Genomic DNA, 27,441 nt, shown 5'->3' with positions numbered 1-27,441 from the left:
CCTCAGCTGCTTAGCAGGCTGGTGACGACAAAAGCAACAATTTGGAGCCAGGCAGACCTGGCTTTGAATCTAGACTTTGCGCTGAATTTATTCAACAAAACTTGCCGATTTGCCTTCAACGTGCCGTCCCTGTGCTAGTGCTGGGATTCAGCTGTGATGAGGGCAGTTAAGGTCCCCGTTCTCCAGGGGCTTATTGTCTAGTGAGAAAAAGGCCATAAACAATCAGACAATAGGCTGGAAAGTGGACGATATGCCAGGAGGTAGAGGTTGCTGCTGTGAAGAAATATAATGCAGGACCAGGTTTCTTTTTTTTCTTTTGTTAAGATTTGTCTGTGGGCCGGGGGCGGGGCTCATGCCTGTAATACCAGCACTCTGGGAGGCCGAGGAGGGTGGATTGCTCGAGGTCAGGAGTTCAAAACCAGCCTGAGCAAGAGTGAGACCCCGTCTCTACTATAAATAGAAAGAAATTTATTGGCCAACTAATATATAGAGAAAAAATTAGCCGGGCATGGTGGCGCATGCCTGTAGTCCCAGCTACTCGGGAGGCTGAAGCAGAAGGATTGCTTGAGCCCAGGAGTTTGAGGTTGCTGTGAGCTAGGCTGACACTACGGCACTCACTCTAGCCTGGGCAACAAAGTGAGACTCTGTCTCAAAAAAAAAAAAAGAAAGAAAGAAAGAAAAGGGAGGGAGGAAGGGAGGGTGGGAGGAAGGGAGGGAAGGAGGAAGGAAGGAAGGAAGGAAGGAAGGTAGGAAGGTAGGAAGGGAGGGAAAGACTGACAGGTGTGTGGCTCACACCTGTAACCCTAGCACTCTGAGAAACTGAGGCAAGAGAATTGCTTGAGCTCAGGTGTTCAAGACCAGCCTGAGCAGAGTGAGAGTGAGACCTGGCCTCTACTAAAAATAGAAAAAGAAATTTAAAAAAAAGAAAAGGGAAAGCAATAGCTCAAGTTACTTTTTACTTCTGTTTGCGAATCAAGCAAGGTCACTTATGACGCCAAACTGGCTTTATCTGCTCAGGCATTCCTCAGGCCTGATTTCTGTTTTAATTTCCTTTATCACGTGTTAGATTCCCTTTCTGCTAAGGAGCGGGGGCTTTACCTTGTTGATTCTGGAAAAGGGCAGGATAGAAGCGGAGTTTCAGTGAAATAACCCTGACAGGCACAAAAGGCCTCTAGTGTCTTCCTTGAGGCAGGACAGCGTACAGCCAGCACGCGATGGACGTCAAGACAGGCTGCAGAGGGACGTCAGTCCCCTGACGTGACCATGCACAAGAGATCGAGATGTGCTCTCCCGAAGGTTGCCCTGGCACTCGAGCCACCGGTCCTCCCGAGCTGCAGGGCCCGGCCTGGCTGGTTGCAGCAAGCCCCACGCTCAGCAGCAGCCCGCTTCCTTCGGGAAGCAGTGGCTCACCCATACTTCCAAGGTGGCCAGGCGCAATTTGATGGCGGAGATGAGGCTTTTGCAGAAAATCCGAAGGCCCCAGACTCCTCCCAGCCCCTGGTTTCCACTCCACTCTACCAAGACCTGACCGCTAATCTGCAGAAGAGACTTCTGACCATGGAGCGGTCACCAAAGCGGGAGTCGAGGGGGCCACTGGAGGTCTGAGTGTCTGCTGGCAAATTACAGCGCAGGGGTGGCCAGGCTCCCAAATTACAGGGCTGCCAGGCTAACTGGTGATTGGGATGAATAAAAATAACCCTGGCCAGGGGTCACAGTCCCTTCTGCGCGTAGCTCTGCAGCCAGGCAGGCTGCCGCACACCTGCCTCCTCGGCTCCGAGTCTCCACCACCAAGAGCCTTTTGTCCAGAGACAATATGGACGAGAAAGAGGATATAAAATCCGATGCTAGTTATTTCACTTTTCTCCCATCTTACGGGCCTGATTTTTAAAAAAAACGAATCTTAGGATAATCTTTGGGGGCCTGTTTATAAACCTTACAGTGTTGCATTTTGTTTTTCTTAAAGATCTTTGCTTTTAAAATGAGCCAGAAGGTCAGAACTGTGTGCACACTTGGCTGTCACTTGTGTGAAAATGGCAGGGGAGGAATATATCCCCGTGTTTTCATACAGAAGTGTAGACCATCCCCAAAAGAATTACCTAGAAACTAACAACATTAATTATCTCCACTGGGTGGCGGGGACTAGAGCTGAGTAGAAAGTGTTTATGTTTTTCTTTTGCTTACTAAAGAGGGTCCCCAAAAGACCCCCAGAATGGGGGTGGGTGTCACAGAGGCATGTCTTGGACCCAGCATTTCCATTTCTAGAAACTCGGCCCGAGAGATAACCGGGAAAGTACACAAAGACGTCTGCAAAAGGATTCCACGCAGTATTGCTTGTGTACCGAGCTAGGACTAGTAAAATAAATTATTTATGTGTGTGGAAAACTACGTAGCTTTCAAAAGGGACAACGCAGATCTAGACACTCTGACCTGGGAAGACATGCACGTCATTGCTGCGGGAAAAGGCGGCTATAAAACAGCATGAGCCGCGGGGCCCTGCCCATGTGAACCCATGTGCGTGCGTCACACGGGCAATACCTAGGAAGATGATCGGGCAGAGGGTAAGATTGACTTTTGTCTCCCAGGAGTGGCAGAGTCACTTGTATCAGATTGACACACCTGCTGATAACAATTACAGCTCTTTATGTTTTATGAAACATAAAAAAAACCCAAAAAACCAACTATTCGGAGGCACTGGAGAGCTGCCCGGAGCAGAAGGAGAAGGAGGGGCCACAGGCTGAGAGCCGTGTTTCTCCAGCCCAGGCCCTGGTGCCCAGGGATAAAAGCCACCATGCACTGGATCGAGGGACCAGAGTTCCTGCACAGATGTGGGGCAGGCAGGACTCTGAGGAGGCCGGGGGTGGGGGGGGGGTGGGAAATAAGAAGCCAATGGAAATCCTACAACAGCCGAATATAGTATCTGAAAATTTAAAATCTACTAAGATTGATCAATAGCACCCCCACCTACTTTAATATGCTATGCTTTCGTTATCTTTCACTTAGAAATATTTTCTAATAGGCCGGGCGCGGTGGCTCACGCCTATAATCCTAGCACTCTGGGAGGCCGAGGCGGGTGGATTGCTCAAGGTCAGGAGTTAGAAACCAACCTGAGCAAGAGCGAGACCCCCGTCTCTACTATGAATAGAAAGAAAAAAATTGACCAACTAAAATATTCAAAAAATTAGCCGGGCGTGGTGGCGCATGCCTGTAGTCCCAGCTACTCGGGAGGCTGAGGCAGAAGGATCACTTGAGCCCAGGAGTTTGAGGTTGCTGTGAGCTAGGCTGACGCCACAGTGCTCTAGCCTGGGCACAGAGTGAGACCCTGTCTCAGAAAAAAAAAAAAAAGAAAAGAAATATTTTCTAATTACTCTTGTGTTTTCCTCCTTGACTCGGAATATGTATTTAGAAGTTTTGCTTGATTCTAAAATATTTGGGAGAGTTTCTGGAGATCATACTCTTATTGACTTCTAATAGAATGTGTCTAATTCCATTACATTAAAGAACATACTCCATATTGTTTCAGTCCTTTTAAGTGTATTGAAACTTGCTTTAAGGCTCAACGTGTGGTTTATGTTGGTCAGCATTCCTTGGGCATTCTAGGAGAATGTATCTTCTGCAGTTGGTAAAGATACTGTTCTATGAATTGCAGTTAGGTCTGAGTTCTGGAGGAGGGATGTGGAAGATGAGATGACAACCATATCAGGACAGCAAAGACTCTCCCGGGACTCCTCAATAGCCGTCTTGGTCAGAAGCGTGTCATGTGGCCACCACTAGCTGCAAGGGGTTGCGGGAAGCTGGGTTTGTAGTTTTCTAACATTCTACAGCAGAGTCAAGAAAGTGGAGCTTGGGCCGGGCATGGTGGCTCAAGCCTGTAATCCTAGCACTCTAGGAGGCCAAGGCGGGAGGATCACTCAAGGCCATAAGTTTGAAACCAGCCTGAGCAAGAGTGAGACCCCGTCTCTACTAAAAATAGATTGGCCAACTAAAAATATATAGAAAATATTAGCCGGGCATGGTGGCGCATGCCTGGAGTCCCAGCTACCTGGGAGGCTGAGGCAGCAGGATTGCTTGAGCCCAGGAGTTTGAGGTTGCTGTGAGCTAGGCTGATGCCACGGCACTCTAGCCAGGGCAACAGAGTGAGACTCTGTCTCAAAAAGAAAAAAAAAAAAAAAAAAGAAAAGAAAAGAAAAAAGGGGAGCTCGAATGTGTGCTGAGTGGGCCAACCCATAATACCTGCCACACTGTGTTCATTCCTCATAAGTCACACACCCTAACCATTGCACTGTTGCATACGTTGTTCCTTGTGCTGAGTGTGCACACACACACACTCACACTGTCTACACTGCCTGCCCATGAACATACTCAGCCTCTGGGCCCATCCTAAATGGCACCTCCTCCTTGAAGCCTCCCCGGCTTCCCAAGGAGAGCTGCTCTCTTTATCTGGAGTCTTGTAACCATTTCTTCCCACTTCTTATTATTTAAAAAACTTTCAAATTTAAGAACAGTTGAAAGACTGGTAGAACAAACACCTGTGTACCCCTCATCCAGATTCATCAATTCTTTACATTTTTGCTCATTTTTTTATCTCCCTCCTATCCTCCTAATCTCTCTCTCTCTCTCTCTCTCCTGATAATTTGAAAGTGACTTGCCAATATCTTGACACTATAACACCTATAAACCTATAAACATATAGGTGTACATCCTCTAAGATCAAAGACAGCCTCCCACAGAATTATAGAATCATTCCAACACCCAAGAATAGCATTAATTAAATAATATCAAACACACAGCCTGCATTGCATTTCAATTTCTTTAACATTTTTCCACCAACTGCCCCCCCCTCCCCGCCATCCAAGATCCAATCAAGTTTCACAGCTGAATTTCGTGGCATCTCTCTTGTCTACACTGAAATCACCATCTCCCAACCCCGTCTGTCGTGGGAGTGACTTTGTTTGGTCTCGGAGCCCTTTACTTATGCTCCTTCTGTACTCACCACAGTCAGGGTTTGGTTGTGACCATTTCTGGGTGCCTTGTCTTGGGTTCCCCTGGAAGCAGAGCCTCGGATGAAGACTTGCGCGCAGGCGGTTATTGGGGGCGCTCTCAGGAAGCAGGGATGAAAGCGAGAGGGGTGTGACAGGGAGGGAGGAAAAGCTGATATAAAAGGCGTGCGATCGAGGTCACCTGTCTCACACAGAAGGCATTCCAGAATGGTCCATCTTGCGGGAAAAGCCGGGGCTCCTCCGCTGGCTCCTGCTGGGATTGGTTGAGAATGGCCTCAGCTACGTCACCACCCTCCCTGGCTGCACCTGCCCGGGGGCCCAGCAAGCTTCTGTGGCTTTGGAGAAAGTCCTGGGGCAGAAGAGCCATGGGCCGTGCACACAGCAAGCCTCAAGTGACAAGCTGCCATCAGCATCCACGAAGTGTGGCTGCCACAGCTGTGGCTGTCATCAGAGGGAGGTGTCAGGGCCACCAACAGCACCTGCTGTATGTAGTGTGGGAGTCTTCCTGCAGTAGCCGGGCAAAAGCTCTTGAAGGCACAGAGGAACAGCCTTGTCCTGCCCTCCCAGGCCAGAGCTGGCCAGGAGATGGCCCAGACACACGCAGGACCACGTGTCCTCCATGGGTCTGTGCGTCCCAGATGGATTTAGGCCTCGCAAGAGCAGAGATGGCATCACACGCTTCTCTGCTCCTCCACCCTCCTGACAAAAGAGGGCCCAGATGCGCCCAGGTGATGACTGTGTTAAAGGAACAGGCGCTCCCTGAGGCTTGAGGAGGCTGCAGGAGGTGGGGGAGGTGCAGGGGCTGGGCTGGGAAGGAGCCCAAGGTCAAGTTCAAGGGGAGGAAGTGGGCCGACTAGGGGGAGGATCCACGCAGAGCAGGCGAGCTGTGGAGAGGAGAGCATCCTGGCTGAAGGACTCCTCCCAGGATGAGGAGGAGTGGGAGCTAGGGAGGGGAGGCCAGCCCAGCCTCATGGGTCCCGAGGAATCTGGCCGGGGGTAACAGGCAGTTCTGTGCTTGCCCAGTGTATTCATGCTCTGTTGCTGCCATAACAAATAATCCCAACCATTGTTGGTTTAAAACAACACAGATTAATGATCTTACAGTTCTGTCGGCCAAAAGTCTAGGAAAGAGGACATTTCTTTGCATTGTCTGGCTCCTAGGGACTGCTCACGCTCCTTGGCCCAGAGCCAAGGAAGGCCTCTCTGGTTTTAAGGATTCATGATTAATTTGGGCTGGCCTGGATAATCCAGAATAATCTCCCCATCTCAAAGCCCCTAGCCTTAATCACATCTGCAAAGCCCTTTGCCCCCCCAAGTAACATAGCCACAGGCCCTGGGTGGAGGAAGTGGGGCTCACAAGTGGGGGCAGGTAGGGGCATTATTCATCAGGCACACCTGTCCCTCCACCTGCCTCCCCTACCTGCCCCCTGCCTGCTGGGGCTGGACTGTTTCCTCCAGGGCGGCCTTAGGTTTTGCAAAAGAAGAGGAGAAGCAAAAATTTTAAAGACAAAAAATTTCAAATCCAGGGCTGGGGAGCCCGTGGGAAACAGCTACTCTCGACCCTCATGTGTGGAAGAATCAATTGGTCCACTTTTAGGGGGGTAATTTGACAGCAGGTACTAAAATTTTAAATCCATAAACCCTCTGAATTAGCCACCCTCTTTCCAGGAACTGACCCTGCAGAAATGCAGCATGACAATGTCGGTTAGATATTGATACAAATGCATAGGCACAGGCACCGATGTTAATCTTTGTTGTAATATTGTAACACAGAAAAACTGAAAATTATATCCATGTCTATGTCTGTATCTGGAGCTATCTATCAACAGAGCACTGAGTAAACAAATCATGCTATATCCATGCAGTGGAATTCTATGCAGTCATTTAAAAAGGATAAAGTAGATCTATAAATATTGACCTAAAAATGTCTATCTTTTGATTTTTTTTTTTTTTGAGACAGAGTCTCGCTCAATCACACACAAAATCTGGAGACCAGCCTGAGCAAGAGCAAGACCCCATCTCTACTGAAAATAGAACAATTAGCCAGGCACGGTGGCGCATGTCTGTAGTCCCGGCCACTGGGGAGGCTGAGGCAGGAGGATCGCTTGAGCCCAGGAGTTGGAGGTTGCTGTGAGCTAGGCTGATGTCACTGCGCTCTAACCCACGGTGCCCGGACTACACTTCTTTCCTGACTCCCAGTATAAATGAGACCCTCTGTCAGGTGCCACATTCTCCTTCACAGCCTCTAACCAAATTTTGATTCTTTCTGTAAACTTTTTATTCCCATATCTGCTCTTGAATAAAATAAAATAAGGGCCGGGCGCGGTGGCTCACGCCTGTAATCTTAGCACTCTGGGAGGCCGAGGCGGGCGGATTGCTGGAGGTCAGGAGTTCGAAATCAGCCTGAGCAAGAGTGAGACCCCGTTTCTACTATAAATAGAAAGAAATTAATTGGCCAACTAATATATAGAGAAAAAATTAGCCGGGCATGGTGGCGCATGCCTGTAGTCCCAGCTACTCGGGAGGCTGAGGCAGCAGGATTGCTTGAGCCCAGGAGTTTGAGGTTGCTGTGAGCTAGGCTGACGCCACGGCACTCACTCTAGCCAGGGCAACAAAGTGAGACCCTGTCTCAAAAAAAATAATAAAAGAAAAGAAAAGAAAACATCAATCAATAATAAGAACACCAAAAAATTAAATAAAAAAAGAAAAAGAAAAGTTTTTATTCCCATAGATGAAAAGTCCCACGCGGTCAAAGGCCCGGGGCCCCTTTGCTCATCACTGCGTCCCCAAGTGCCCAGACAGTACCTGGCGCTTTGTAGGCGCCCAAACATCCTTTTTTGATTGATTGATGACATGAATGAGTGAAAGGCTTCGTTAAGCACCTACTAGAGATGAAAAGTTGTATGTAGAGGGCAAGTTTTCCCCGAGCCAAGCACGGCGGTGGCCAGAGTTAGCGCCCCCGTGGCTTGCTGCCCGGCTCTGCGTCCTGCCCAGCCTCTGGGTGCAGGGGTCGCGCTGTGCCTGTCCCTAGGGCTGCTGTGGGTCCCCGAAAGCCAGAGGTGACACCCCTTAGCCAGCCCATGGGGCACTCCAGGCATCATTACTGTGGGCAGCTCTGTGAGGTCACTCCTGCCCCCCCCCCCGGTGTGGCTCTCCCCGGCCTCCTGCCCCAGCCCCTGGGCACCCGGCTGGGTGCGCGTTGCCAGAGCATCGCCCTGCAGATTAGGGACAGGGCTCCCCCACGCCCCGCCCAGCCCTGAGGCTTGCACCGTAAATGTTGTGTTCTTCTGCCCTCTTGTGGCCAGTTCTAGAATAGCAAGGGCCAGCTTCCTCACCTCCCTGGTGCTGTGCTGGAAGTGGCCGCCAGAGGGCAGTGTGCTCAACGCGCTCTCTCTCTCTCTCTCTCTCTCTCTCTCTCTCTCTCTCTCTCTCTCTCACTCAATCCCAGCTTTTTTTTTTTCATGACAGCCTACCATTGAATAATCCCAGCTTTTTTAAAAAGTAGATTATTTTTTTTCTTGCCCAAAGTTGGTGTACAAAAAGAGAAAGGAAGATATTATTTTTAACAGATTTGTTGAGATATAATTTATATACTATACACCTCATCCATTCAAAGTGTACCATCCAGGCCGGGCACGGTGGCTCACGCCTGTCATCCCAGCACTCTGGGAGGCCGAGGCGGGCGGATCCTTTGAGCTCAGGAGTTCCAGACCAGCCTGAGCAAGAGCAAGACCCCGTCTCTACTAAAAATAGAAAGAAATTAGCTGGTCAACTAAAAATATATAGAAAAAATTAGCCGGGCATGGTGGCGCATGCCTGTAGTCCCAGATACCTGAGCCCAGGAGTTTGAGGTTGCTGTGAGCTAGGCTTCTAGACATTTCATATAAATAGAATCAAACAACATGTGTTTAACTCACTGGCTTTTGCCACTTAGCGCAACGTTTTCGAGTTTCCTCCATGTTGTAGTATGTATTAGTACTTCGTTCATTTTTATTGCGAACCATATTCCGTTGAATGGCTGAAATACGACGTTTTACTTATCCATTCAGGAGTTGATGGACATCTGGGCTGTTTCTACTTTTGACTATTTGAATGATGCTGCCATAAACATTCCTGTACGAGTTTTTGTGTTGGACGTATGTTTTCGTTTCTCTTGAGTAGATATACCTAAGAATAGAATAGCTTGACTCTATGTTTAATATCTTGAGGAACTGCCAGACTTTTTCCATAGTGGCTGCACCGTCCTACATTCCTACCCAAGTCTATAAAGTTTCTATTTTCTCTACATCCTCACCAACGCCTGTGGTTGCCTGTCATTTTTACTATTACCATCCTAGTGGGTGTAAAGTGGTGGCTCATTGCATCTCTTTGCAAAACAAACATTTTGAAATGTTCTCTTCTTATTTTCAAATTAGATGCATAAATTAGCAGTTCTCAAACTTTTAAATCTTGGGACATTTTTACAGACTTAGGAATTTTCAGGAGCCCAAACATTTATTAATTTATCAAAAAATAACAATAGGTCGGGCATGATGGCTCACGCCTGTCATTCTAGCACTCTGGGAGGCCAAGGCAGTTGGATCGCTTGAGCTCAGGAGTTCAAGACCAGTCTGAGCAAGAGGGAGACCCCATCTCTAATAAAATAGAAACAAATTCGCTGAACAACTAAAAAATATATAGAAAAGATTAGCTGGGCATGGTGGCGCATGCCTATAGTCCCAGCTACTCAGGAGGCTGAGACGGGAGGATTGCTTGAGCCCAGGAGTTTGAGGTTGCTACTCCAGGCAATAGAGTGAGACTCTGTCTCAAAGAAAAAAAAAGTAACAATAATAAAGCCATTACATGTAAACATAAACCACACATTTTTACGAAAAAAGTCTTTATTTCCAAAACTGACAAAGAAATTTACTGAGAAAACTAACATTGTTTTACACTTTTGCAAATCTCTTAAACGCCCATCTTGGTGGAAGACTGTTGGATCCTCGTATCCTATTAATACTCCTGCATTCAGGCTGTCGCAATATGTTGTTTTGATTGAGGAAGATCCAGCCTCACACAAACATGCAGTTGGAAAAGAAAGTAGTATTTTCATAGCCCTTTCAGATAACTGTATATTCTCCTTTGATGTTACCCCCAAACTCAACAAGTGGTAGTTTCTTAAAGGTTAGTTGCAATGTGGAATCTGAAACCATATCAATGCACATTTCATGTTCTTACATTAAAATGCTTGGGTCTACCTTGTACTTCGAATGGATCTTTTACCCACACATGATTTTGCAGCATCATGTATTGGTCATTTAGAAAGTTTGCAATCATTAAATCATACAGATCTTCCCAAAAAATGACACGTCACTAAACAATGTAAAAAAATAGCATTCATTAACATCACCATCCATCTCATGAGAAAAATCTTTAAATATTGGGAAGTTCTCAAGCTTATGGTAATGGATACAAATTTTCCAAAATTCTATTTTCTCTTGAAAGCTTCAACTTTATGACAATGCCACTGCACTCTAGCCCAGGCGACAGATTCTGTCTCAAACAAACAAACAAACAAACAAAAAACAAAGATCTGAGCCAGGTGTGCTGGTTCACGCCTGTAATCCTAGTACTTTGGGAGGCCGAGGTGGGAGGATTGCTTGAGGTCAGGAGTTCGAGACCAGTCTGAGAGAGAGTGAGACCTGGTCTCTACTAAAAAAATAGAAAAAATTAGCTGGCCATGGTGGTGTGTGCCTACAGTCCCAGCTACTCTGGAGGCTGAGGCAGGAGGATCACTCGAGCCCAGGAGTTTGAGGTTGCTTTGAGCTATGATGACACCACTGCACTCTAGCCAGGGCAACAGAGTGAGACCCTGTCTCAAAAAAATAAATAAATAAAAGTCTAATCTGTTTGCCAAGTACCCAAATCTGAATACCCATCATTTGTTGGTCAGTTACTCTTTCAAGCAAAAATAGTGCTCCCTGGACCAGAGGCTAGTTCAGCTCCAACCCAAGCAAGCTCTTTTCCTGGAGACAGTCAACTTACTTGAGTGTGCACTTCCTGTTCCATGGCACAGAATACCAAAAAGGTGTGCACTCAAGGGCTCAGGTTCAGTGAAATTTATCATTTTTACTGCTTCATCTATGACACCCTTACATGACACTTGTGTATTTTGTCACTTCCAGTGCATGTCTACGAGGAACACAGTGAGACCAGCCCAGTTTGGGGCCACCACCTCCGCTTCCTGCTGAGGTTCCAGCACTTTTACCCACAGTGGCTTTTGAGCCACCAAATATCATCACAGTGTGAAGGCAGTGGTATCTTTGTACTGTCAGGAAAGGGTCTTGGGCACCCCAGGAGTCTGTGGCCCTCACTGTAAAATCATCGACACGGATAATAAAACCCACAGCACACATAATTAAAAAAAAATCAGTATAATGTCTCAACTAATATATAATGGAAGAATAAAAAGAAAGTCATAGGTAATCTATAGTAAGGTTTATGTGCATCTCAACAGGTAAATTGTGCCTTGCCACGACCCCACTGGCAGGTGTGAGGTGGGCAGCCACTCACACCAGGGGTGAAAGGTCACAGATGCTTTATGGATACTGCTTTGGGGACTTGAATCCCAGGAGAGAAGCTGCTGCCAGTGCTATAATTTCCTGAAATGTTTAAACTCTTCGCAAAGTTCCCTGCAAAGCAAAGCAAAGCGCTGTTTTCCATTCATTTGCATTCTCAGGGTATGTTTTATTTATTTACTTATTTTTATTTTTATTTTTTTTGAGACAGAGTTTCACTTTGTTGCCCAGGCTAGAGTGAGTGCCCTGGCGTCAGCCTAGCTCACAGCAACCTCAAACTCCTGGGCTCAAGCAATCCTCTTGCCTCAGCCTCCCGAGTAGCTGGGACTACAGGCATGTGCCACCATGCCCGGCTAATTTCTTTTTCTATATATATTAGTTGGCCAATTAATTTCTCTCTATTTATAGTAGAGACGGGGTCTCGCTCTTGCTCAGGCTGGGTTCGAACTCCTGACCTCAAGCAATCCGCCCGCCTCGGCCTCCCAGAGTGCTAGGATTACAGGCGTGAGCCACCATGCCCGGCCTCAGGGTATGTTTTAAAATGTGCAAAAAATATCTGTGTTTAGAGTGACATGGAGTTTGGTCTTGCACAGACATGAATATCTGAAGCTGTTTCCTCCCACCAAGCCCGCAGCAGCCAGAGTTGCCCCAAAAGTGGCGATTGGAGTTCCCACAAAGGAGTGCCCCAAGTTGTCCCAAGATGGGGCTGGCTGGGATTTCAAAGAAAGCAGGGCTAGACTGGGGTGAGCAGCGCAGAGCGTTTATGCGGAGAACATACAGGTGCCACAGCGTGCTCACGTACCCCGTCCTACCTGGGCATGTCCCCAGCGCGGGGCTCAGGGGAGGGTTTAAGGAATTTGGCTCAGGGCCAGGGCCAGTCCTTTCAGTGTTCGGGGCAGCAGCCTGCACCCATTTCTCAGTTCTCCAGGACTGCCCACGGCCCCGGGTGGGGTTCAAGCCCACTGGGGAAACCTGCGGCTGGCTGTGTCGCAGGGCGGTTGAGGTAGCCTGTGAGTTTTGGTCAGGACACAGAAAGAAAGCAAGGAAACTGGGGGGCCCTACAGAGGGGACATTTGAAAGTCAGCTTTTTTTTTTTGAGGTTTTCATTTTATATATACAAGACACATTAATCCATTAAATTTGAGGACACAATACAAAAAAAAGAACACTTCAACTAATTCATCTGACAATGCTGTTCATATGATGCCATTTTTTTGTTGTTGTTTTTTTTTCCTAATAATAAAGGAGGAGACTTAGGGCTGTTGGGCTGATATATATTTGGGGGTCCTCCCTCCCCACCTCACCCATACACCACCAGGGTGAATAGGAGAAAGTGAAGGAAGGGCAAGGCCCACAGCAAAGTTTCATAATCTTGAATGCAAGGGGAGAGGAGGAGGAGGAAGAGGAAAGGAAGGGGAAAAAAAAGGAGAAAATACAAATCCTATAATACATACAATAGGGTGGGGATGGTATGGGAATGGGGCAGACATGAAGCCGAGGCACTGGGTGGGCCGCTGGGGGTGAGGGGCAGCAGAACCCCCACACATTCCTTTCTCTCTTTGATGCTGTTTCCAGAAAATCAGCTTTTTTTTGTCCTGAGGGGCAGCGCTGAGCATTGGGGGATGTTCGGCCTTCCCAGTCTCTGACCCACACGCTGCGGTGCCACCCACGTGGCAGCGACACCAAGACGGCCCCCACGAGCACCCAGAAGGCCTCAAGGCCAGCTCTGCCTGCTGGAGCCCCACAGATCTAACCCTTCTGGAGCAAGGGCCTGCTGCATGCCACAGACCCCTCAGTGGGCAACTGAGTCCCAGCTCAGGAAGGGCCGGGACCGTGAGACTCAAGCCAACCACCTGGGGTGGCACCGCGCCACAGCCCTGGACGGGAGGGCCTGGCCCCGAGCTGGGGAGACCAGACACGTGAGCTGGGCAGTATCAGTGTGATCTTGTCTTCGGGAAGCTGTGGGCTGTACAGGGCCTAGAAGGACCTGGATAGTCACGGGGACAGCAGGGGACCCAGTGTTTCCACACTCCTCAACCTGCCCCCAGCCTCGGGGACCGGCTCTCCCCCGGGGCCAGCCACACCTCGCCAGGGCCCTAGGAGCACGTGCCCCTTCTCTCCTCCAGGCCTGTATACACGCTGTTCCCTCAGCCTGGAGCATTCTCCCTGCTTGCTGTGCATGCCTGGCTTCCCACCTTAGATACCCCCTCCTCCAGGAAGCTCTCCCTGACCTGCTAAGTCTGACTCGAGCGGCCTGCAGGCCTGTCCTCACCCACCAGAGCGTGTGCCCCTCTCTACCCCGTTTATGGTCTCTCTGTCCCTGGAAGAGCTGTGAGTGCACCGAGGACGGCTCTAGGTCTCCCTTGAACCCCCAGGCGTAACCCAGGGCAGGCGACCGTGGCGATAGTATCCATGGACTGAGGGGTGAGCGAGTGAATGGCGGGGAAGGTGGGAAGGCCTGGGTGGTCACAGGGGACCAGACGGAGGCTTCCCGGGGGGGAGGTGGGGGGCAGACGAGCTGTGGGAAGTGGGGAGGGGGCAGGGAACAGGCCATATGGGGCTGGGGGGCACTTGGGAGGCTCGAGGGTGGGACACAGGCCCCTCTCCCAGGGCGGGCTACGCCCAGTGTGCCCATGCCTGGCTCCTGGACAGTGTGAAGAAAGAGAAAGGAACAGTGTGAAAAGCTCCCCACGTGGGGAAGGTGCCCCATTCGTGAGCACCCCAGGGGAAGCAGGTCCCTGGGGGTGGGGAACTGGGGGTTCAGGGGGCAGAGGAGGAGCAGCCTGGGGAGGAAGGAAGGGGCTGCAGAGACAGGCATGGTGCCAGGCCAGGGCACGCAGGGAGGCAGGAAGACTGAAGGGAGAGGGACAGGAGTCATGGTATGGCCGGGCCCCAAGGGCTCTAGGACAATGGCTTAGACCGCCAGCCTGCGGAACGAACCCTCCAAGGGAGGGCGACACAAGAAAAACCGTCACTGGGAAGCTCGTAGGTCCTAAAAAAGTGCTGGATCCACAGGCCCATGAAAGACAACTAGTCTGATTGGCCACTGTACAGATAGGGAAACTGAGGCCCAGAGTCCAATGCGACATTTCTGTAGGCAAGGCCAGGCTTCTTGGCCCCTGTGGAATGGTCTGTAGAGCACCAAGGTTCCTGGTGGCAAAGCACTTCCCCTCGGTCCTCCCCCACGCTCCACTTCCCGTGGCCGGGCTCGGTCCCGTGGCGGGGCACGTCCCCAGCCCTAGCGTAAGGCGCCTGCAGCACCATCTCCATTTCACGTCCTACGGGGCTCCCGGGGGCTGGCGTGGATGCGTCCCGCAGCTCAGCGAGTGACCGCCACCCTGCAGGAGAGCGTCCAAACGTGACGTGATCGCTTCACGTGAGACGTTGGCAACGAGCTGAAATTATTTCTAAAAGCCAGACACTGATGCCTCCGAGATCGTGCAAGTCCACAGAATCCTTCAGGCCACGGGCTCCGCGGCCTCCCATCTGGAGGCCCAGTTTCAGGCTCCACTTCCTCATTATTTTGGAAATCCCCGGAGGGGTGACGCTGGGACGTTTTCCCGTGGGGGGCTCTTGGGGGACAGGATGGCAGGAGGGGGCAGGGTAAGGGCAGAGGGGAAGTTGGGGACGGGAGGCAAACCTGCTTCCTTTTAATCTGGTATTTATACCACTACTCTAGAATTCCTGACCTCTTCACTGTTCATTTTATCCTCTTTTTTTTCTTTCTTTCTTTCTTTTTTTTTTTTTTTTTTTGAGACAGAGACTCATTTTGTTGCCCAGGCTAGAGTGAGTGCCGTGGCGTCAGCCTAGCTCACAGCGACCTCAAACTCCTGGGCTCAAGCGATCCTCCTGCCTCAGCCTCCCGAGTAGCTGGGACTACAGGCATGCGCCACCATGCCCGGCTAATTTTTTGTTTCTATTTTTAGTTGATTGGCTAATTATTTTTTCTCTTTTTAGTAGAGACGGAATCTCATTCTTGCTCAGGCTGGTCTTGAACTCCTCATCTCAAGCGATCCTCCTGGCTCTGCCTCCCAGAGTGCCAGGATTATGGGTGTGAGCACCTGGCCTTCACCGTTCATTTTAGAGCCAAGAAAATGAAAGGAGTGATTTGCCCAAAGAGCCAGCAAGGGTGGTGGCAGGGCCAGCCTGGGGTGAAGGCGGAGGCAGGGCCGGAATTCAGGCCTCCAGGTTCATTCCTTGTCCAGGTAGAAGGTGACAGTGAGTGTACCCGGCCTGTCCCCAGTACTCCGCACATTATCCCATTTTACAGACAAGGACACTGAGGCACAGGGAGAGGGAGGAACTCTCCCAAGCTTCCGCGGGCAGCCAGCAGCCGGCATGGATGGCCTGGCTGAGGCAGGAGAAGCTCCCAGGAGGGAGAAGTCCCAGTGGGCTGGGACAGAGGGGTGGCTTCATGGAGGAGGTGGCCCCCAAAGGACAGAAGGAGGACAGAAGCCAGGAAGACAGGAGAGGGGTGTGTGTGTGTGTGTGTGTGTGTGTGATCTTAATATCAATAAACACTCAGGAAAGGTGTGAAGTGACAACTGAGACCTCCAGTGGACCCTCTGTTAGACTGCCACCTCACCCCAAGCCAACCACTGTCCACACTTCCCACCCAAGAGTCCCCTAGTCCCACGGCGGACCTGCACAGACCCGAGCGCCTCTCTGAGCCTCCCCCCGCCTCCCGAGAGGATGTCCTTGCATCTGAAATTGCTCAGCACGGTTTGGGATCCTCTTTCACTTCTCTGTCGGAAGTTTCATCCGTTAAGGTTGCATCAAAGCTGCATTTCCAGAGTGGAGGAGGGAGCGACCCCACCAGGTCGCCAGGCCGAGAGGGACTTTCGTAACCCTGGTGGAGGGAAGGAGAGAGATGTCCGAAGAGGGAACTGGGGTTTGCGGGTCCCAGAAACTTCCTTGAGTGCCTCCCCTACAAGCAGACCTGTGGTTAAAAATGCGATCAGTGTGTCCTTTAAAAGTCAGGACAAGGGTAACTCCTTATGGAACGGGGAGGGATTTCTGGGGTGGCTGGCAAAGTCCTTTTTCTTGATCTTGGTGGCAGTTCATCTGGTAGTAATTAGTTAGGCCATAGTTGATCAATGGGATTTTCTGTATCTGTGTTTTATTTTACAATGAAAGTATGTTTAAAATAGTCAGGCCAGGCACGGTGGCTCACACCTGTAATCCAAGCACTTTGGGAGGCAGGAGGATCATTTAAGCCCAGGAGCTCCAGACCAGCCAGGACAAGATAGTGAGACCCCCATCTCTAAAAAAAGAAAAGAAAAATTAGCTGGGCTGGTGGCGCAGGCCTGTAGTCCCAGATACTCCAAAGGCTGAGGCAGGAGGATGGCTTGGGACGAGGAGCTTGAGGCTGCAGTGAGCAATGAGTGTGCCATTGCACTCCAGCCTGGGGGACAGAGTGAGACCCTGTCTCAAAAATATATGTGTAGGCCGGGCGTGGTGGCTCACACCTATAATCCTAGCACTCTGGGAGGCCGAGGCAAGTGGATCGCTCGAGGTCGGGAGTTCAAAACCAGCCTGAGCGAGACCCCGTCTCTACTAAAAATAGAAAGAAATTAATTGACCAACTAAAATGATACATACAAAAAAAAAAATTAGCCGGTCATGGTAGCACAGGCCTGTAGTCCCAGCTACTCGGGAGGCTGAGGCAGTAGGATCGCTTGAGCCCAGGAGTTTGAGGTTGCTGTGAGCTAGGCTGATGCCATGGCACTCACTCTAGCCTGGGCAACAAAGTGAGACTTTGTCTGAAAAAATTTTAAAAAAATTAAAAAAAAATAGATGTGTGTGTGTGTGTATATATATATATATATAATAACCAATTAAAATTGTGGAAACAAAATTCTTCCAACTCTAATTTCCTTTCTTTCTCCATTTTCCCTTTTTTTTTGGAGAGATGGGGTGGAGTGGGGGGGGGGGTCTCCTTTTGTTGCCAGGCTGGTCTCAAACTTCTGACCTCAAGCAATCCTCCTGCCTCGGCCTCCCAAAGTGCCAAGATTCCAGGTCTGAGTCACCACTGTGCCGGGCCTCTTCTATCAGTGAGTTTCATTTTTCTTTTCTCTGTTTCTCTCCCCTTTTCTCTTTTGTCTCTCTGTTTGTCTATCTGTCCGTCTCTGTTTGGTTTGTTTTTTTGTTTTTTTTTTTGAGACAGAGTCTCGCTTTGTTGCCCAGGCTAGAGTGAGTGCCGTGGCGTCAGCCTAGCTCACAGCAACCTCAAACTCCTGGGCTCAAGTGATCCTCCTGCCCCAGCCTCCCGAGTAGCTGGGACTACAGGCATGCGCCACCATGCCCGGCTATATCTGTCTGTCTCTGAACAAATATTTAGTGAGAAAGCACCGTGCTGTAGGAACTGTTCTGGCTCTAGGAGCTCCGTTGGTGAACAGATGTGGTTCCTTGCTTCCCCGGAACTTGCATTCTAGTGAACCGAGCTTGACAAATGGGAAAACAAATGAATACATAATTACCAATTGTGATGTGGATTCTGAAGGTTTGGTGTGTATTGTGGCTTTTGCATGCGTGCACAAACATACCTTTTTTATATTACACATATGACACATATGTAGGATTTTTTAAAGCACAAGGTTCATACACAATAATGCAGTTCATAAACTTGCTTTTGTCACTTAAAAATGCACCGTGGGAGCCTGGCATTGTGGCGTGAACCTATGGTAGTAGGTACTTGAGCTGCTGAGGCGGGAGGATGGCTTGAGCCTAGGAGTGGAAGGTTACGGTGAGCTATGATCACGCCACTGCACTCCAGCCTGGGTGACGGATCAAGACCTCGCCTGAAGAAAAAAGAAGAAGAAAGTACTGTGGGAAATGTTACCGGTTGGCACATGCAGCCTACCCCGTTATCTGTGACAGCTGCACTGTATTCTATTTACAGACGTGGGGTTGCTGCATCAACGACTCTCACAGATCCCTGGTGCACCTGTGGTCCCAGGAGCAGCCTGGGGATGGTTGGGGCGTGGGCCGAGGGGCCGTAGGCTCGGCGGCTCTGCCGGGCTCTGGGCGCAGGAGCCCGGCTTTAACGCCTGACCTCAGCCCTGGCTGCTCGTGAGAATAGCCTGCTTTTTCCTGGGGCATTGTGAAGTTCCCCTAATTTCTGTAAAGGGAGCTGGGCTGAGAAACACCGCTGCCACGTGGGGTCCCACATGAAGAGCCACGGACCTGAAGGAGGGAGCAGAGGCCCCAAGAACCCCAAGGGCAGAAATAAAAATTTGTTTTTAAATGCATATTACTGCTGCATTATAAAGCAATACAGCTCTAATAAATTAAGAATCCAAAGACGTACATAAATAGACAATTCACAAAAGAAGAACTCCGAACCGCCTGTAACCATGGCAAAGGAGTCTCCCTAGGATTTACAGAGACACAAATTAAACCTGCAATGAAACGTCTTCCCAGCTGCACCATTGGCGAAGATAGAATGCTCAGCGCTGCAACACGGGGGGTGATATGTACTCACTTCAAATTCATACCTGCACAGTCTTCCACGTGGAACTGAGCAATGCAGAGCAAGAGCATGGAACATGCATTCTGTTTGCAGAGCAAGTCCACTTCTAGGAAAAACACATGTGCTGAGATACATGTTCATTGCAGAATTATATGTAATGATTAATATAATTGGAAATAGCACAAATGTCCAGAAATAAATCATTCTGTGCCCCACAGGGGAACATTAAGCAGCCATCAAAAGGGATGAGACAGATCTATGTGAATTGACATGGAGAAACGGATACATTACAGTACATGAAAAAAGCAAATATTTATATATACACATATACAAGTGTGTATTTGTGCATGTATGTGTGTGCATGTTTGTGTACATATAGGTGTGTATATGTGCATAAATATTTGTCTATTATACTTGTATGTGTATATGTGTATGTGTGTTCATGTGTGCGTGAGTGTATGTATATATGTGTGTGTATATGTGTGACTAAGAAGATATTAACTTTTTTTGAGACAGTGTCTAACTCTGTCGCCTGGGCTAGAGGACAATGGTGTCATCAAAGCTCCCTGCAACCTCAAACTCCTGGGCTCAAGTGATCCTCCTCCCTCAGCCTCCCAAGTAGCTAGGACTACAGGCAGGTACCACCATGCCTGGCTAATTTTTCTATTTTTTTTAGTGTCTCCCTATGTTGCTCAGGCTGGTCTCAAACTCCTGGCCTCAAGTGATCCTCCCACCTTGGCCTCCCATAGTGCTGGGATTACAGGCATGAGCCTCTGCACCTGGCTGATATTAACTATTAACACTGGTTACCATTGGGCAGTGGAATTATAGGGTTCTTTCACTTCTTACTCTCATACATGTCTATACGTATGTATTTTCAGCAGAATGCATTGATTTTATAATCAAAAAAAGTTGAGGCCGGGCGCGGTGGCTTACGCCTGTAATCCTAGCTCTCTGGGAGGCCAAGGGGGGTGGATTGCTCGAGGTCAGGAGTTCCAAACCAGCCTGAGCAAGAGCAAGACCTCGTCTCTACTATAAATAGAAAGAAATTAATTGGCCAACTAATATATGTAGAAAAAATTAGCCAGGCATGGTGGCGCATGCCTGTAGTCCCAGCTACTCAGGAGGCTGAGGCAGAAGGATTGCTTGAGCGCAGGAGTTTGAGGTTGCTGTGAGCTAGGCTGACACCACGCACTCACTTTAGCCTGGGCAACAAAGCGAGACTCTGTCTCAAAAAAAAAAAAAAAAAAGAAAAGAAAAAAAGTTGAAAAATGTTTTTCATTTTTAAAGAAAAAAGCATCTTCCAGTTCCACTCTGTGGTTGAGTAGGAGCACCCCCTTTGAGAAAGGGCACCCACCTTTCCCGGCGGTGAAGCTGGGTAGCTCGGGCGTCTCCGGCCCTTCTTGGTCTTTGTTAACAGGGATGGAGGCAGTAATTTTTGCAGCAACAGGGAGAGTCTAAAGATTAGATCATAAGAAAAGAAGATAGAAGCCATATTTCAAAGACCTGTATTACAAGTTTGTAAGATAGGAGTCCGAAATAGCTGGCAGTTCGGTTCTTGAAAGAGCCCTGAATCATGTGCATAGTAACTTGAGCAAGAGGGTCAGGACCCTGTCATGAGACAGGTGAAAGGAAAAAATCCAGTCAATGTTTTCTCCAGCAGCAAATGAGACATGGTGATCAGGGGGCAGGGAAGTACACCGAATGGGTGATGTCAGTCAAAGAACAATGTGGCACAGAATGTCAGCGCTCTGGCCGTGCCTCAGAGATGTGGCATATCAGTATGTGAAAAGGGGGTCTTGAATCTCGGTGGAAGGAAAAGTAGACTATGGCGAGTACATGGATAAAAGTAATGTGAGGCGACACGTGACAATAATCATACCTGATAACATTATATTTCTCAGTGACCAGGCAAAAGAGAAGGCATAGAATGGACAATTCTTCTTTGGCCATGGTACAGTCTCAATTCCAAATCATGCATAGTCTTTGTAGTTTCTAAAGATAAGAATTAAAATCCTCTTTTATGTAACACAGTTAAGAAAAAGGCATGAGTAATACATAGTTATTAAAGAAAATGCAGAGAAGCAGAATAAGTTCTCCCTGGTTCTGACCTGCAAAAGCCACTGCAGTGCTATTTCGGCTCCAATCTGTCTCCTAAGCCCTTTTTAGACAGCTGTCATCAATTGTCATAAATAATTTCACATTCTGTTTTTCTCCACCAGATATTGTAATGCAGGCACTTGCCTCCATCATGAAAAAGCCCCCATAAATGTCACTGTGATCGGTTGTGTAATGTTACAAAGGTCCTGATTTCCCTTTTTTTCTTAGTATGCGTGATCTGATTGGATCGATTTTCTTAATAACTATTATTGTCAGATGTTAGATTATCTCCGATCTTTTGCTGTTTTGACTAATGCCCTGATACGCATCTTTATATGGATGCTTTCCTGGCCGTAGGCCTTAGGATCCATTCCCAGAAGTTAAATTACTGCACAAAAGAGAAGGAACACGTTTAAGCCCCTGGGTCCTTATTGCCTAATTCCTCTCTGCGAGGGTGGAGCCTGTCTCCGCCACTGCAGCTGTGCACGAGCCCACCCCTCGAGACAGAATTTTCCATTTCAGTCTCTTGCAAGGCTACTTGGTTATCTGAATTGTCTTCCTGCAGACAGACTCAGTTTTCCCTGCTTCTGGCCTCCCTCTCCCGTGGTTTAGTGCAGAAAGCAGGGCCCTGTGGGTTCACATCATGGCTGAGCACATGACTGTGTGGCTTTGGGAAAATCACGTGACCTCCCTGGGCCTCCATTTTCTTTCTCTAGCGCTTGTCTTCCTTCCCAGGTGGCTTGAAAGATGATGTACCTGACTTTGCTTCCTGGAGGTCAGACAGGGTTGGATGTTATTGTTCCCTTTCTTCTCCAGATCAGCACCAAAACCTTCTCTCCAAGTTTTCCTCCAGAGGCTTCTGGCTAGGAATGCTCGCTTGCTTTGCAAGGAGGGCACTGTTGTCTCCCCAGCACCATGGAATTGCTGTACACCTATAAAAGGGCGCCTTTCCTCGGAACCTCTCCCTGAGGCCACCCCTGTCCCAGGAGAAAAAGAGAGCAGGGCCTGTTGGCTCAGCTTGTTCTGTTTTCCCTGCCTTGGAAATCAGCACAGAGAAGCTGCAAGGAACCTTCCTCCTCCTTGGCCTGCCCAGAGACGGAAGCGGACTTGGGAAGTAGCCCTAAACCCCCTTCATCACTCACCCATCCACACGCGCATGTTAAGGGAGAAAATGTATCTTCTCTTCTCAACCCTCATAAATTCTTAGTCCTGACGCTGTCCTGAAACAAAAGACAGATGGCCAAGAGGAAAACAAGCATGTATCTTTTTAATGTGTCCCCTGCCCATTATGTAGGAGAAATCTGAGCTCAAAAGTAGATCAGAAAATGGGGGCTCAGAGTCCTGGCTTACGTAGCATATATAACGACAATACATTTAGAGGTGACAAAACAAAGACAAGGCAGGGCTGAGTGCAGTGGCTCATGCCTGTAATCTCAGCACTTTGGGAGGCCAAGGCAGTAGGATATCTTGAGGCCAGGAGTTTGAGAGATCGTCTCTGGCCGGGCGCAGTGGCTCACGCCTGTAATCCTAGCACTCTGGGAGGCCGAGGTGGGAGGATTGCTCGAGGTCAGGAGTTCGAAACCAGCCAGAGCAAGAGCAAGACCCCGTCTCTACTATAAATAGAAAGAAATTAATTGGCCAACTAAGAAAATATAGAAAAAAAAATTATCCGGGCATGGTGGCGCATGCCTGTAGTCCCAGCTACTCGGGAGGCTGAGGCAAGAGGATCGCTTGAGCCCAGGAGTTTGAGGTTGCTGTGAGCGAGGCTGACGCCACAGCACTCACTCTAGCCTGGGCAACAAAGCGAGACTCTGTCTCAAAAAAAAAAAAAAGAAAGAAAAACGAGAGAGATCGTCTCTACAAAAAATAGAAAAATTAGTTGAGCATGGTGGCACACACTGGTAGTCCCAGATACTCGGGAGGCTGAGGCAGGAGGATCTCTTGAGTCTCAGGAGTTTGAGGTTGCAGTGAGCAATGATGATGCCATGGCACTCTAGCCTGGGGAAAAGAGTGAAGCCCTGTTTCAAAAAAAAAATTTTTTTTTAGGGAATAGGTGAAAGGTGCAAACAGAACCAAGAGCAAGTGGGCTGGTGTGAAGAGCAGCTCTCTGAAGGCTGGTTGGGGCTGAGACATGGGAGGGACCTCCTGGATGAAGTGGGACAGGAGATAGCCTAGCAGAGTGCACGGGCATCAGGCGAGCGGAGGGAGGACAGGCCTTCCAGGCAAAGGCAGTGGCGTGAGCAAAGACAAGAGGTACAGCGTGTTATGCAAGCGAGGGCTGCTCGGCCGGAGCGGAGGGCGTGGGCAGGGAGGTGCGTTGGGAGGGAGGCATTGCAGGTTGTGGGCACAGGGGCTGGACGTGGAGGGGCCGTGCTGGAAAGGTGAGGGAGGAGGAGAATAGAGCGTTGACTGCCAGGGAGATGTTTCGCCTCGATCCTGTGTGCATCAGAGATCCAGTGACAATTACCGAGCTACACATCGGCAGCAGGGTCTGGTGGTGTGAGTGTGGCAGGGCAGGCTCTGTACAATCAGCCCGGAGACCAGGGTTCAAATCCTGTCTATACCACTCTCTAGCCAAGCAAGTCTTTTTAGCTTCTCCAAGTCTCATTCACTGAACAAAAGATACTGACCCCCAAATGCCAGACACTGTTCTGCACCCTGGAATTCAGTGGAAATCATGGCCCACCAGGTCCTGTTCTCAGAACCATAACGTCCGCCATGAGGACCATGCTGTGGACATGGATTATGAGTAATAAGATTTCATTATCTTATAGGTGAATTGCAACACAGGCCAAAAAAAAAAAAAGTTTTCATTATCTAATGTCTGTTAAAAAAAAAAAAAGACAGCTAGTATTATTCAGCCTTAAAAAGGTAGGAAATTCTGACATATGCATAACATGGATGAACCTGAGGACATATGTGATGTGAAGTGAAATAAGCCAGTCAGTCACCAAAAAACAAACACTGTATGATTCCACTTCTGTGAGGTCCCTAGAGTCATAAAAATCAGAGAGACAGGAAGTAAGTTGCCAGGGCTGTGGGGGGAGGGGCCGGGGAGTTACCGTTTGGTGGGTGCAGAGTGTCAGTTTCACAAGCTGGAAGAAGTTCTGGCCTTGGAGGGTTGTGTAACACAATGCATGTGTTTCATACCACTGAACTGCACACTTTTTTTTTTTTTTTTTTTAATAGAGACAGCGGTCTCGCTTTGTCCCCCAGGCTAGAACTCCTGGGCTCAAGTGATCCTCCTGCCTCGGCTTCCCCAAGCGCTGGGATTATAGGCGTGAGCCACCACACCCGGCCTGGACTACACACTTAAAAATGATTACGTTGGCCAGGCGCGGTGGCTCACGCCTGTAATCCTAGCACTCTGGGAGGCCGAGGCGGGCGGATTGCTCGAGGTCAGGAGTTCAAAACCAGCCTGAGCAAGAGCGAGACCCCCGTCTCTACTATAAATAGAAAGAAATTAATTGGCCATCTGATATATATAGAAAAAATTAGCCGGGCATGGTGGTGCATGCCAGTAGTCCCAGCTACTCGGGAGGCTGAGGCAGGAGGATCGCTTGAGCCCAGGAGTTTGAGGTTGCTGTGAGCTAGGCTGACGCCACGGCACTCACTCTAGCCTGGGCAACAAAGCGAGACTCTGTCTGAAAAAAATAAATAAATAAAATAAAACTTAAATGGTTAAGCTGGTAAATTTTGTTATGTTTTTTGCCACAATAAAGAAATTAGGCCAGGCTGCGACTGAAGCCCAACCCCAGGCCCCACTCCCAGGCCCCTTCCAGAACTTCACTGGGTGAGGCTTCTCGGGGAGTGGACCACCCCACGCCATCCCCAGGCCTTTCTGTGGCCCAGACTGTGTCCAAACTGTGGACACTTCACCTCTGTCCCTCCAGAGCCCATCCCACAAAGGGCCCTCTTCCAGCTTCTCACAAACCCAGGGGTGAGGGTGTCAGCTGGAGACCAGGTAAGGGGAGGTCTCTGTCAAGTTGCTTGGATCTGACTGTGGGCCTATAGGCACAAGATTAGAGGAGAATTGTATTTTTCTTTTTCTGGGTTTTCCAAATTTTTTCAGTGACTATTCTTTTGAGAAATATTAAAGGAAGAATACATTTTCAGTTGACAAGATATATAAATAAATGAGTTACAAATTAAAATATGGCCAGGCACGGTGGCTCACACCTGTAATCCCAGCACTTTGGGAGACTGGGGTGGGAGGATTGCTTGAGGCCGGGAGTTCAAGACCAGCCTGGGAAACATAGTGAGACCCCATCTTCTCAAAAATAAAAAAAGATATTTAAAAACCAAAATATAAAAGGTAAGGGTTGCTTTCGCCTCCAAGAACGTGGGACATGGAGATCAGTGCTTGGTGTGTCCGGTTAGGCAATCTCCTACTGTGTTCTCAGTTCTTGGTGTGCTCTTGGTCAAAGAATGACCGGATATTCCAAAGTAAGATAAGCATGAGGTGAAATTTCTCCAGGGGGAGCAAGATAGGATTATAGAGCAAGAGCAAGAGGCCAGGCGTGGTGGTTTACGCCTATAATCCTAGCAATCTGGAAGGCCGAGGTGGGTAGATTGCTCAAGGTTAGGAGTTCAAAACCAGCCTGAGCAACAGTAAGACCCTGTCTCTACTATAAACAGAAATAAATTAATTGGCCAACTAAAAATATATAGAGAAAAAAATTAGCCAGGCATGGTGGTGCATGCCTGTAGACCCAGCTACTCGGGAGGCTGAGGCAGGAGGATCGCTTGAGCCCAGGAGATTGAGGTAGCTGTGATCTAGGCTGATGCCACGGCACTCTAGCCTGGGGCAACAGAGTGAGACTCTGTGTAAAAAAAAAAAAAAATAGAACATGAGCAAGATACATACACCACAGATGACAACCGGACCCCTAGTCCTACCAAGAGACCTTGGTTGTGGTCCAGGTCTTGTTTTATAGTGTCTGCATAGGTACCTCCCCGTGGGTCACACGTCACCATGGAACCACTTTGATGGACAGCTGTGAGTTATGACCTGGGTGTTACTGCCCACGTGGATCCCATGAGCCCCTCTGAAAGCCCATTTGGCAGGGTGAACCGCAACGTAGATTTAGGCTAATGACATGATAATTAGCCTTAGGTTGCCCTAAATCACCTTCCAGACTCCACTGTATTAATACCTCTGCCACTTGGTTTGGCCCGTGGGCTACAGAGTCCTCTGCATTCTTTCGCAGTTGGCGTGCTAAGTTCTGACTGGTAAGTTGGCAGGGCGTTTCCTCCCCCCCCAGGTATGGCAGTCCTTGGGATAGGATTAAGGTGGGGCGGCACCAAGACCAGGGCCTGGGGCCCACCCTTGTCCTTCTTCCCAGGTGGGGCCATTGCTCAAGGCACCAAGGCAAGACACCCACTTTCGTCCCTAGAAGACCCGGAATCCCTGGAGCTATCTACCTAACAGGCACATGGTAGGGGCTCCAAGTGTCGAATGAGAGGCAGAGTGGAGGCAATGGGGGGAGGGGGGGGCGGGGCAGGGGGTGCAGCTGTTGTATCCTGTCTCACCACCACCCGTTTGTCCATGAAGCATTTCCTGAGGCGCTCCTAGACAGTGCATCAGGAGGGTGGCGAGGAGTCTGTGGGACTGGGAGAAGGGTGCAGGCGTTCCCGGCCGGGAGCCCACATTCCTTCCCTCCTTCGCCATCCACCCACCCAGTCATTCCACAAACGGCACTGAGCTGCGGGCCACACTGGACCCAAACTCCCACATGTCACCACTGTTTCTAGAAAATGTTTCCAGAGCAACAAGGATGTACCAGGCCCTGACCTAGTGGCTGGAGATCAAGCCAGATCATCTGTCCCCTCTTCACACTTACATCCAGGTACCCCAGACAGTAAATACACGTATGCCAGCAAGGCAAGGGTACACAACAGCAGGTGGCAGGGAGGTGACTATCTGGAGGGCATCAACCGCTAGGTGGGAATGACCTGTGGGGGTGAGGGGGGAATGGCAAAAAAAAACCCACTGGAGATTTGTGAGCCCAAAAGTAGGTGTGATCTGACTGGCACTTTATTATTATTATTATTCTTTAGAGGTGGAGTCTCCCTATGTTGCTCAGGCTGGTCTCCAACTCCCGGCCTCAAGCGATCCTCCCACCTTGGCCTCTCATAGCACTGGGACTACAGGCGTGAGCCCCTGTGCAGGCCCAGACTGGTACTTTAAAGGCTGGCTTTAATGTGACAATGATCATGTTTTTCCACAAGCACCCTTTGGCTCACGCCTGTAATCCTAGCACTCTGGGAGGCCATGGCGGGAGGATCATTTGAGCTCAGGAGTTCAAGACCAGCC

General features: G+C 49.2%; 1 protein-coding gene and 1 pseudogene across 1 annotated transcript in view; both read left to right on the top strand.

Moving 5' to 3' along the window:
* PSAP (prosaposin) overlaps positions 1–27,441 on the top strand; it is a 367,269-nt gene that overhangs the window by 281,533 nt on the left and 58,295 nt on the right. The window lies entirely within an intron of this gene.
* On the top strand, positions 1,264–20,954 carry LOC105870322 (single-stranded DNA-binding protein, mitochondrial pseudogene; annotated as a pseudogene).

The sequence above is a fragment of the Microcebus murinus genome, chromosome 14, assembly GCF_040939455.1.
Source record: "Microcebus murinus isolate Inina chromosome 14, M.murinus_Inina_mat1.0, whole genome shotgun sequence".
NCBI classification, from domain to species: Eukaryota; Metazoa; Chordata; class Mammalia; order Primates; family Cheirogaleidae; genus Microcebus; species Microcebus murinus.
This window is presented reverse-complemented; position numbering and strand designations above follow the sequence as displayed.